This window comes from Malus domestica, chromosome 06 (genome assembly GCF_042453785.1).
Source record: "Malus domestica chromosome 06, GDT2T_hap1".
NCBI lineage: Eukaryota > Viridiplantae > Streptophyta > Magnoliopsida > Rosales > Rosaceae > Malus > Malus domestica.
In genome coordinates this window covers 30,446,235-30,458,323 of record NC_091666.1, presented here as the reverse complement: position 1 = coordinate 30,458,323, position 12,089 = coordinate 30,446,235, and the positions used below count along the sequence as shown (strand labels likewise).

Below are 12,089 nucleotides of genomic sequence, written 5' to 3'. Positions count from 1 at the left end.
AAAAACCACATTACTAGAGTGCACTACTAAACAGGGAGTGATAGGAGTTAGTTACAACAGTAAACACTCCTAAGCAGAGCATATTAAGTCTAGGTGCAGTCCAGTTGGATAAGTATTAATAATACAGTACCAGGAATGTCCTACTATTATTTAGATAGGTCAGAACCACCTACGTCCTCAAGCCACCAACAGCAAGCTTATTTAAAATCTGGAGGGGCGCAAAATAGAAAACGTGAGTGGGCAAAAACAAATGTTTTACAAAATCATTTTCTTTATCAATATATCTAACCCATCGCTGTATCAATATATCTAACCCATCGCTGTAAAACATGTATAATTTTTCCCAGAATCAGAATATAAGCATATGTGTGTGTATATATATATATATATATATCTGAAATCATAACAATTCAATTCATGCTTCACATAATCATATTCATATGTATGCCGTGCCAAAATATAACAAAGTAAACAATCCAAGTAAGAATGATTTCATAGAAATATGATATGTTAGCCGGAACCCTTGTGATAGTCTGTACGGCTGAATTCATAGCTCAAAAGTCAATCTAGTCGGAGTCACTACAATGACCTATACAGCAATATACTGCACATAAGTTGGAACCACTAAAAAGGTCTATACGACAAGATTGGGTGTAATATAATTATACTCAATTCTATTCTCTCATAATAACTGGGCGATAAATTGCTAGTCACCTACGAGTCAGAACCATAAATAAGGTCTATACGATAAGACTGTGCATTTAAGTTGGATCCAATATGAGCATATAGTGCGGAAGGTGACATAAATAAACAGGCCTATACTTCATATCTCTGGCTAAATCACAATCACCCTAGGTGCTGTTTTCTGAGCTCAACATTATTCAATCATATATCACATCATCGATGATTCATATAATCAAACATAACTTACCTGAACTTACCTGTGCCTCCACAGCACCACATTTATATATATGTGCAACCATGAAATGCATATTCAGAATATAAAAGCATTTGGCATATTATTTCAAAGCCCACTCACTGGTATGTCGACAGGTCGTAACCCCCGAGTCTCCCGTGGATACGCTTGTCCTCAGGATAAATCTCACCTATATGCGAATTAACTATAAAAACGTTATTTTAAAGCACATAGGCAAAACTAGCTAATAACTTCTCATCCATAACTCAAAATGGGTATATGAATATACCACAGTGACCTACACAATCTCACGAACATCGTGAAATTTTTAAAATAATTTTTCTGAAGCTCACGCGCCGGGGAGGGCACGGCCTCACGCGTATCACCTTCAACCTCCAGACGCCGGAACAATGTCGCCGGCGCCGGATTCTGGGCAAACCTGCAACTACCTCTTTCTCGCTCGTTTTTGCACCATTTTTTACAAAATTTTCACCAAATGTCATAAATCATGAGAGGAAGAAGATTATACCTCTTGGGAGCTTCAAATCCCTCGAAAACTCATCGGGAGAATCCTACCAAAACCAGCCACTTTGGAACCTCGTGATCCTGATGTCAAATCCAAGCCAACAAAGCACTCCGAGCTTCGTGAGAACCTCCTAGAGCTCGCTGTGAGCTTGGATTGTCCTAAAACATAACCATTCAAAAGTTCATGAATAGTGCTTAACTCGGAGCTTGGGTTTTCAACGTGATATCGAACGAGTTCTTACCTGAAATAGGTACATTTGCATTCGTATAGTCCTCATGAACACAATGGTACCATTTTCTTCCTCGATCTGTGAAGATTTGGCTTGGTTCAAGGTTGTCCGTACGGAGGAGAGGGAAGAGAGTGAGTCCGAGAGAGAGTACAGGAAAAAAGAGAGAAAAAAGATATAGATGTGTGTGTGTGTGGTTCCAAAATGTACATCAATCAAAACTCTTTAATCTTTTAGCTCTAATTGGGTTCAATTAGTTAGGGATAAAACTAATTGACCCAATTTCTTAACCCAAAATACAAACACACACCCGACGCTCAAGGGTAAATTCGTCTTTTCACAACCACGATAATTATTTCTCGGGACGGGCTATGACAATCTCCCCACCTTATAAAATTTCATCCTCGAAATGACATATAACCAATACATCCACTAGTAATCATAAAACAAGCGTGGGTACATCTCTCTCATCCGATCCTCTATCTCCCAAGTAGCTTCTTCCACTGAATGATTTCTCCATAAAACTTTCACCAAGCGTACGGTCTTGTTCCTCAGTTCCTTATCCTTCCAATCCAACAGAGTCACTGGTTCCTCATCATAAGTCAAATCCGGATTAATTTCCAAAGGTTGAGGAGGAATCACATGTGAAGGATCTGAAACATAATGTCGAAGCATCGAAACATGAAATACATCGTGCACCTTTGACAACTCTTGAGGCAACTCAAGCCTATAAGCAACCTCACCAACTCGCTCGGTGATCATATATAGTCCAATGTACCTAGGACTCAACTTTCCTTTCTTTCCAAATCATATAACACATTTCCAAGGTGATAGCTTCAGAAATACCCAATCACCTTCATTATACTTCCGATCAGTAGCATGCTTGTCTGCTAAGCTCTTTTGTCGATCTTAGGCCGCTTTTAGGTTAGACTTAATTACCTGAACATTTTGAGTAGTCACATCTGCAATCTCAAGGCCCACTAAAACTCTTTCACCAACCTCTGACCAACATAGAGGCGTACGACAAGATTTCCCATAAAGTGCCTCAAATGGTGTCATACCAATGCTTGAATGATAACTGTTATTGTAGGTGAACTCCATCAAATCCAAACAATCATGCCAACTATCTCCAAACTGCAGCACTGAAGATCTCAACATATCTTCTAATGTCTGAATAGTTCTCTCAGATTGTCCATCTGTCTGAGGGTGATATGCCGTACTATAAAGCAATCTCGTACCAAGAGCTTCCTGGAATGCTATCCAAAACTTGGAAGTAAATCTGGGATCTCGATCCGAAATAATATTAACTGGCACACCGTGATACTTCACAATCTGTGATATAAATAACTTAGCTAATCGGCGTAACGAATACTTCTCCCTCACTGGAATAAAATGTACTGACTTCGTAAGCCGATCAACTACCACCCAAATGCCGTCATAACCATTCTGTGTACAAGGAAGCTTGTACACAAAATCCATAGTAATATTTTCCCATTTCCACTGTGGAACGGGAAGTGGCTGCATCAACCTAAACGACTTCTTTCTTTCAGCTTTAACCTGTTGGCAAATGGCACACCTACTCATATATTCGGCAATTTCCCTTTACATACTTGGCCAATAATAAAATGGTCTAATGGTATGATACATTTTAGTGCCTCCTGGATGCATCGCATATGCCGAAATATGTGTTTCATCTAAAATTTCTTTCTTTAACTCCGCATTATTTGGCACATACATTATGTTTTCCTGCATAAGCATACAATCAGATTCTCGAATCCCAAAATCTTTCTTTTTTCCTTGATTTCTTGTTTGAATTATTTCCTGGGTCTCTTCATCATTCATCTGAGCCTCAAGCACATGATCAATTAAAATTGGCCTAACCTGAAAATTAGCAAGCAAGGCTTCTTCTCGATCTTCCACTCCTAACTCCACTCCAGTGGACCTCAAATCTGCTAGGAGAGGAACCTGACAATCATAGATGGCATTAAGTCTGACTGGAGTCTTTCTACTAAGTGCATCCGCCACTGCATTTGCACAACCAAGATGATACTCAATCGTGCAATCATAGTCACTAAGTAACTCAATCCACCTCCGCTGTCGAAGATTAAGGTCTCTCTAAGTAAACAAATACTGAAGACTCTTATGATCTGTGAAGATCTTACATGTCTCACCATAAAGATAATGTCTCCAAATCTTCAAGGTAAAGATGATAGCTGTTAATTCCAAATCATGTGTAGGGTAATTCTTCTCATGAGGTTTCAACTATCTCGAAGCGTAAGCAATCACCCTACCGTGTTGCATTAATACATAACCCAAACCATTCAGAGAAGCATCACTATAAATCTCATAATTACCGCTATCATTTGGAAGTGCATGAGTGAGATAGTACTTCAACAGTTGGAAACTTTGCTCACATTTATTATCCTACTCAAACTTAACATCTTTTCGAGTCAACCTCGTTAATGGCAAAGCAATCACTGAAAAATCCTTAACGAACCGTCTATTGTAGCCTGCTATGAAAAGAAAACTCCGTACCTCGGTGACGGTTCGAGGTTACTCCCAATTCTCCACAGCTGCTACTTTCTGAGAATCCACTTGAATGCCTTGAGCAGAAATGACATGTCCCAAAAATGCCACTTGATTCAACCATAATTCACATTTGCTAAACTTAGCATATAGTTGGTGTTCCCTCAAACTGCTCAACACCAACTTCATATGTCTAGCATGCTTAGCCTTAGACTTAGAGTATACCAGAATGTCGTCAATGAAAACAATAACAAACCTGTCTAAATATGGCTGGAATACTCGATTCATCAAATCCATAAAAGCTGCTGGTGCATTAGTTAACCCGAATGGCATTACAAGAAACTCATAATGACCATATCGAGTCCTGAATGCGGTTTTAAGGACATCTTCATTTTTAATCTTCAACTGATAGTATCCCGACCTCAAGTCAATCTTAGAAAATACACAGGCACCTCTAAGTTGATCAAATAAATCATCTATACAAGGCAATGGATAACGGTTTTTAATGGTTACCCGATTCAATTGCCTGTAATCAATGCACAGCCTCAAGGTTCCATTTTTCTTCCTCACAAATAAAACTGGAGCTCCCCAAGGTGAAGTACTCGGCTGAATAAAACATTTATCCACTAACTCTTGCAACTGGACTTTCAATTCCCTTAATTCAACATGAGCCATTCTATAAGGAGTTAAGGATATGAGATTCGTACCTGGAAGCAGATCAATAACAAACTCCACTTCTCTATCTAGCGACAATCTAGGCAAATCCTCAGGGAATACATCCGGAAAATATATGACCACCCGAACATCCTCCAAACTACTAGGAGCATCATCATTCAACACCACATGAGCCAAATATCCCTGACAACCTTTCGACACAATCTCTTTGCTTTCATGGCTGAAATAATACCATGCCTCACCCTACTAGGTTCTCCTACAAATGTAACTTCAGGTAATCCAGGACAATAAAATGTGACTGTTTTTCCATAACAATCTATCTTGGTACGATTATAGTACAGCCAATCAGTGCCCAAAATCACATCAAAATCCATAATATCCAATGGCATAAGATTAGTCGGCATAATAATATCCTCTACTATCACTGGACATCCTGGATATACCTGATCCACAAAACATCTATCTCCTCTAGGCATAGAAAATTCTAAATTATATCCTAGAAGTGTAGGATGAGGTTGTGTCACTTGAGCAAATGTATGAGAAATAACATAATGTGTAGCACCACAATCAATCAATACTCTAGCAAAATGACCAACATTATTCAATGTACCCATAATTAAATTTGGATTATTCTGGGCATCTTACAGTGACATGTTATGGATACGTGCCTGGTTCTGCTGTCGTCCACTGCGACCTGTGTTGGCATGAATACCACGTCTCTGCCTCTGCTGACCCGACTGCCTCGAAGATCATCCACTACTAGCAGCAATCTCTCCCTGCTGGGGCTATCCCCCTTGATACCACTAAGATCCTCCGACTGAATGTTGCTGATAAGACATAGATCCTTCCTGATACTGAGGATACCCACTCTAATACTGAGGATCCTGAGAGTACTACTGCTGTCCTGAGGTGTAGGGAGCGGCGTCGCCCTGATAGTGGTAGACATCTCCTCGTCCAGTCTGAGAATAACCACTATATCCTGAAGCTTGCTGGGTCGGTACAGGTGGTAGGAAAGAAGGTTGTTGGGGTCTCTGCTGATTCTGAGGGCATTAGGCAGCCCTATGACCCATCTATCCACAAGTAAAACAACCATTGATGCCTCTCCTACACTCCCCAAAATACCGATTATTACACATGCTGCATAAGGGAGCACCAGATCCACCTGAACCACCAAAATCTCTCTGCCTCTAGAACCTAAGGCCTCCAGTAAATCTACCACATATCCTCTGCATATTAGTACTCACTCATTCAGTGGAAGAGCTGGAACTGCCACCACTCCTCTTAAAGTTCTGGGTCTTGCGGGGTCCCTGAAATGCTTGCCCTTTTCCTTTGTCATCTCGTCTCTAGCCCCCATTCTTTCCCTCCTCATCCTCACTTTCACTAGGCAGGTTCTCTGAGGCCTCAATCCTCAATAGAATCTCATAAAACTCCTGGTAAGAAACACAGTGAGTCGATGTCGCTATGGAACGCCATTTCTTATTAGTACCCAAGCTAAAACGGCGAAGCATCTCTACCGGATTAGCAGCAACCTCCGGATCATATCTCGACAGATCAGTAAACATCCTGTAATACTCATTAGTTGACATCTTTCTTTGCCTCAGATGAGTAAACTCTTGTTTCTTAAGATATGAGGAATGATCATTTTCCGAAACAGCTCCTTAAACACTCCCTAGTCCACAATCTCTTCTGGGGTCAATTGGTAAGACTCCTATCTCCACCAGGATGCAGGTTGTTCTCCCAAAAACCAGGTAGTTGTCTCGACCCACCTATCAGAAGAAAGATCCCCCTGACTCTGCATCACCTGAAAAGTCTTCTCCACATGATTCAGCCATTTTTTCTGCCCCCTCATGACCTTCATTTCCAATGAAGTGAGTCAACTTCAGATTATGAATTGTCTCAAGAGGTGTCATCTGGGAGTACAGAATGTTGTCTGAATGGCGGAAACTATAGCTTCCCCTAATTGAGCAATATCAGGGAAACTAGATTTAGCTGATTGACGGGCCTCTCTACGAGGCGGCATCTCACATAAGATATCAAAAGGATTAGAATATTCAAGAATTATATAGGACTACTAAACCTAGGCTCTGATACCAAACTGACACACCCCGACCGAAATCAAGGCATGCTGGCCGTCACGTGAAAGTGACGTAGCCATGTGCACAGTGCGGAAGCAATAAAGGTAAGAATTATACGAATAATTAAAAACCACATTACTAAAGTGCACTACTAAACAGGGAGTGATAGGAGTTAGTTACAACAGTAAACACTCTTACGCAGAGCATATTAAGTCTAGGTGCAGTCCAATAGGATAAGTACTAATAATACAGTACCAGAAATGTCCTACTATTATTTAGATAGGTCATAACCACCGACATCCTCAAGCCACCAATAGCAAACTTACTTAAAACCTGGAGGGGCGCAAAACAGAAAATGTGAATGGGCAAAAACAAATGTTTTACAAAATCATTTTCTTTATCAACATATCTAACCCCTCGCTGTAAAACATGTATAATTTTTCCCAGAATCAGAATATAAGCATATGCATATATATATATCTGAAATCATAACAATTCAATTCATGCTTCACATAATCATATTCATATGTATGCCATGCCAAAATATAACAAAGTAAACAATCTAGGTAAGAATGATTTCATAGAAATATGATATGTTAGCCGGAACCCCTGTGGTAGTCTGTACGGCTGAATTCATAGCTCAAAAGTCAATCTAGCCGGAGTCACTATAATGACCTATACGGCAATATACTGCACATAAGTCGGAACCACTAAAAAAGTCTGTACGACAAGATTGGGTGTAATATAATTATGCTCAATTCTATTCTCTTATAAAAGTCGGGCGATAAATCGCTAGTCACCTACGAGTCAGAACCATAAATAAGGTCTGTACGACAAGACTGTGCACTTAAGTTGGATCTAATATGAGCATATAGTGCTGGAGGTGACATAAATAAACAGGCATGTACTTCATATCTCTGGCTAAATCACAATCACTCTAGGTGCAGTTTTATGAGCTCAACATTATTCAATCATATATCACATCATCGATGATTCATATAATCAAACATAACTTACCTGAACTTACATGTGCCTCCATAGCACCACATTTATATATAAATGCAACCATGAAATGCATATTCAGAATATAAAAGCATTTGGCATATTATTTTAAAGCATACTTTCCTTAAAAATTGCATTTCTGGGAAATATATCAAGTATATAAATATATACTGAAACAAAAGCCCACTCACTGGTATGTCGACGAGTCGTAACCCCCGAGTTGCCCGTGGATACGCTCGTCCTCGGGATAAGTCTCACCTATATGCGAATTAACTATAAAAACGTTATTTTAAAGCACATAGGCAAAACTAGCTAATAACTTCTCATACATAGCTCAAAATGGGTATATGAATATACCACAATGACCTACACAACCTCACAAACATCGTGAAATTTTTAAAATAATTTTTCTACGGCTCATGCGTCGGGGAAGGCACGGCCTCATGCACATCACCTTCAACCTCCAGACGCCGGAACAGTGTCGCCAACGCCGGATTCTGGGCAGACCTGCAACTGCCTCTTTCTCGCTCGTTTTTGCACCATTTTTTACAAAATTTTCACCAAAATGTCATAAATCACGAGAGGAAGAAGATTATACCTCTTGGGAGCTTCAAATCCCTTAAAAACGCGTCGGGAGAATCCTACCAAAACCGGCCACCTTCGAACCTCGTGATCCCGATGTCAAAACCGAGCCAACAAAGCACTCCGAGCTTCGTGAGAACCTCCTAGAGCTCGCTGTGAGCTTGGATTGTCCTAAAACATAACCATTCGAAAGTTCATGAATAGTGCTTAACTCGGAGCTTGGGTTTTCAACGTGATATCGAACGAGTTCTTACCTGAAATGGGTACCTTTGCACTCGTATGGTCTTCACGAACACAATGGTACCAGTTTCTTCCTCGATCTGTGAAGATTTGGCTTGGTTCAAGGTTGTCCGTACGGATGAGAGGGAAAAGAGAGTGAGTCCGAGAGAGAGTACGTGAGAGAAGAGAGAGAAAGGATATGGATGTGTGTGTGGTTCCAAAATGTACACCAATCAAAACTCTTTAATCTTTTAGCTCTAATTGGGTCCAATTAGTTAGGGATAAAACTAATTGACCCAATTTCTTAACCCAAAATACAAACACACACCCGACGCTCAAGGGTAAATTCATCTTTTCACAACCATGATAATTATTTCTCGGGTCGGGCTGTGACAGGTGTACTTTTTATCCATTTATAACCAAGTGTTCATACACAATCGCAGGTAGTTGAAAACATTGGTTTTGACATATTATACATGGGCAAATGATCTTATCTCGATTTCCTCCATATTCTTTAGCTACTTGTACAAACTTTTGTGCACCCTCTCTGTATTCTGTTGATGGTCTGTATTATAAATAAATCTTAATCACTTTAAACAGACCCTAGTTATCAATGTCAAAAATGAAATTCATTGAGGCAGATAATATACCTCGAAAATGTTAGCCAATCTTTGTCCATTGCAATCAGATAGTTGACAATGATCGTTTCCAACAATGCTTCTCAAAAGTAATCCTAAAATAATAATTTAATCAGAAATTAACACTGAAAATAAATAAAAAACACAAAAAAAAAATTGAAATTTCGTACCTCTAAATTTCTGGGTGTTTACTGTGAATCCAATTGAGAACTAAGGGCGCAGATTGCGAGAGGAGAAGACGAAGAGGGAGGAAGCACGGGTTTGTTTTGGCGATGAATTGGAAAAGCACGTCAATTTCCAAAATAAAAAAGGGAAATCTAATGATCAAATTCAAGAAATATTCAATCTCACAACAATTTTAAGCCAATCAGTTATGCACCAAATCAAATTTTATGAAATTCTAGCAAAATACAACCCCAATAGAACACAAATGGACCATAAAAAAATACGAAATATCAACAACTAAATTCGATAAAGTAACAAACCACAGCGAAAAATCAAATATTTGGCTTCTGGGTAGTTGAGAAGAAGTGAGATTTAATTACCTCTTGAAGGCTAAAGAAATTGGGTACAGGATGAGGGGGCGAGAAGATCGTAAAGCAGAGATCGAAAAGATAAGGAAGCAGGGATCGGAAGGATCACGAAGCAGCGATGGAAGAGATCGATGCGGAGTGTAGGACGCATGATCGAAATCGCCAACCCGTTGCAGAGCAGCTGAGAATTCTGTTGTTACTGTGCAACAAAGAGAAAAAGCGCCTGATATGGAAAACCAAACGGAGGGCATTTTCGTCCGCGCATTCTCCGTAAACAGTGCAAGCTGGTTTGGGTTTTATTAGTATAGGAATACTATCCTCCAAAATATTAAAAATAAAAAAAAAACAAAATCCACCACAGGCCGATGCCGTGGTGAATTTTCAAAAGGCTGTGTGGTTGTTTGAAGTAACCATAACGAGTATATCGCGTGGTGGTTTTGATATTTCATTACGGGATTAAAAATCGTTGTAAATTATTTACTTTTAATAACGGGCCAGAATTTGACCGTGGTGAATTAATGTTATCTACCATGATCTACATGTAACCGTGGTAATTGAATAGTTTCTACCACGAGCTGTTGATGCCCGTGATGGAATTGATGTGGTAAATATGCTGTTATGTACTAGTGTGTTTTGGTTGTTTTGGGCTGTGTTGGTTTGAACATGAGTTATGCTAAATTTTGGGCTATTTCAACATATATTGCTATTTTAAACACTGCCTTAAATCGTGAATTAGATAACCTTTGTAAGCAATCCCCTATATCATTAATAATTGGTCCCAACGGAGAGAAATCTTCCTCCTTCTTTTGCATGGCTGCCATGGCCATGATAGAGTATCCCTCAATATGCACCCCCCATCTCCAGCAATATGGTCTTTCACAAGCATCACTGCCCTTTGCGCAGCCAACAACTCTGCGTGCAACGGTGATGACACCCCAACAGTCTGACCGGAATATGCAGCCAAAATATCACCACTACAGTTCCTGTAATCACACCCACACCACCTCTTTTCGTTCTTTCCTCCCACGCTCCATCAAAATTACCTTTAACCCATCCTAATTCTGGTTTCTGCCACGACTGCTTCCTTCGACTTTGTTTCACTGGCCGTGCATTCTGCCACTTCTGAAACTCTACCAACCAAGCTTCAGCATGAACTCCAATTTAATTTAAGTTTTTTATTTATATATTTTATTAAAAAATTATTGGAAAATAAATTGGAAGTCAATCATAAACCACCCACTAATGGGGGTTTTCTATTTTTGTTATTTTTTTCCCTAAATTTTTAATGTTTAAATCATCCAAAATCAAAATGTGTTGGATTTTTTTTTTTACCAAGCGATATTATCTACACTATGTTATGAGAGTGGGAGAGTAGGCTAAGCCTCACAATAGGTTAACAATAATATGGTTCAAATTCGTCTTTGGCTAACTCTTTTTAATACAATTGCAATTTTTGAATTCTTTAGGGACAATTTATGGTATTTGAATGCTTCACCATTTTGGGTGCTCCTTTTGTATATAGATAATGGACGTTTGCACCATGGTTACACATAGTTCTACGTGGTATAGGTTTGCCTTTCTGCTGCACAAACCCAAAACCCTAGCTTTCCTTTCTTCTCTCCAACCACGTACGTTCCTCCTCTCAAAACCCTAACCTTCACTTCCTCTATTAATGTAAGGCAATGACTATATATAGTTGCGAGTTTGAAACTTGTTTATGATCATCAATTAATCCTTATTCCATGAGGAAGAATATTATGCTGTTGTAGCATCATTAAGGATTCAACACCCTCTATGTGTAATCTTGTGTAAAACATGAAATTATCTAATTATTTTCTAAAAAGATGGTTAAGAATCAATACTTTGAGACCAATTTAGAAAAGGGACAATAAACAAAAAGTTAACACTGTTGGACATAAGTCAAGTTAGAATTCCAGAAGGGGTGCTTTGTTCTGCGTTCTTTCTGAACTCTCAGACTTCATCTGAAATGATGAGTCTTTTCATAATTAATTATATTAAATATAATATATATATATATATTAAATATATATTAATTACTAATTAATTAGTGCACCTCAAAGTCTAACCCCAAGGGTGTGCCCAATTTTATTCTCCAATGCCTATTACTCCAATTACTTTCTATAAGGGACAAAGCCTTATAAAGTGATGAA

General features: G+C 39.1%; 1 long non-coding RNA gene across 1 annotated transcript; it reads right to left on the bottom strand.

The window, feature by feature from the left end:
* Positions 1-9,137: 9,137 nt before the first annotated feature.
* Positions 9,138-10,155, bottom strand: LOC103437733 (uncharacterized). Its single transcript, XR_001790283.3, has 4 exons — positions 9,931-10,155; positions 9,556-9,702; positions 9,398-9,480; positions 9,138-9,312 (listed from the first exon to the last, which is right to left on the bottom strand). It is a non-coding gene; the product is annotated as an uncharacterized lncRNA (long non-coding RNA).
* Between the last annotated feature and the right edge of the window lie 1,934 nt (positions 10,156-12,089).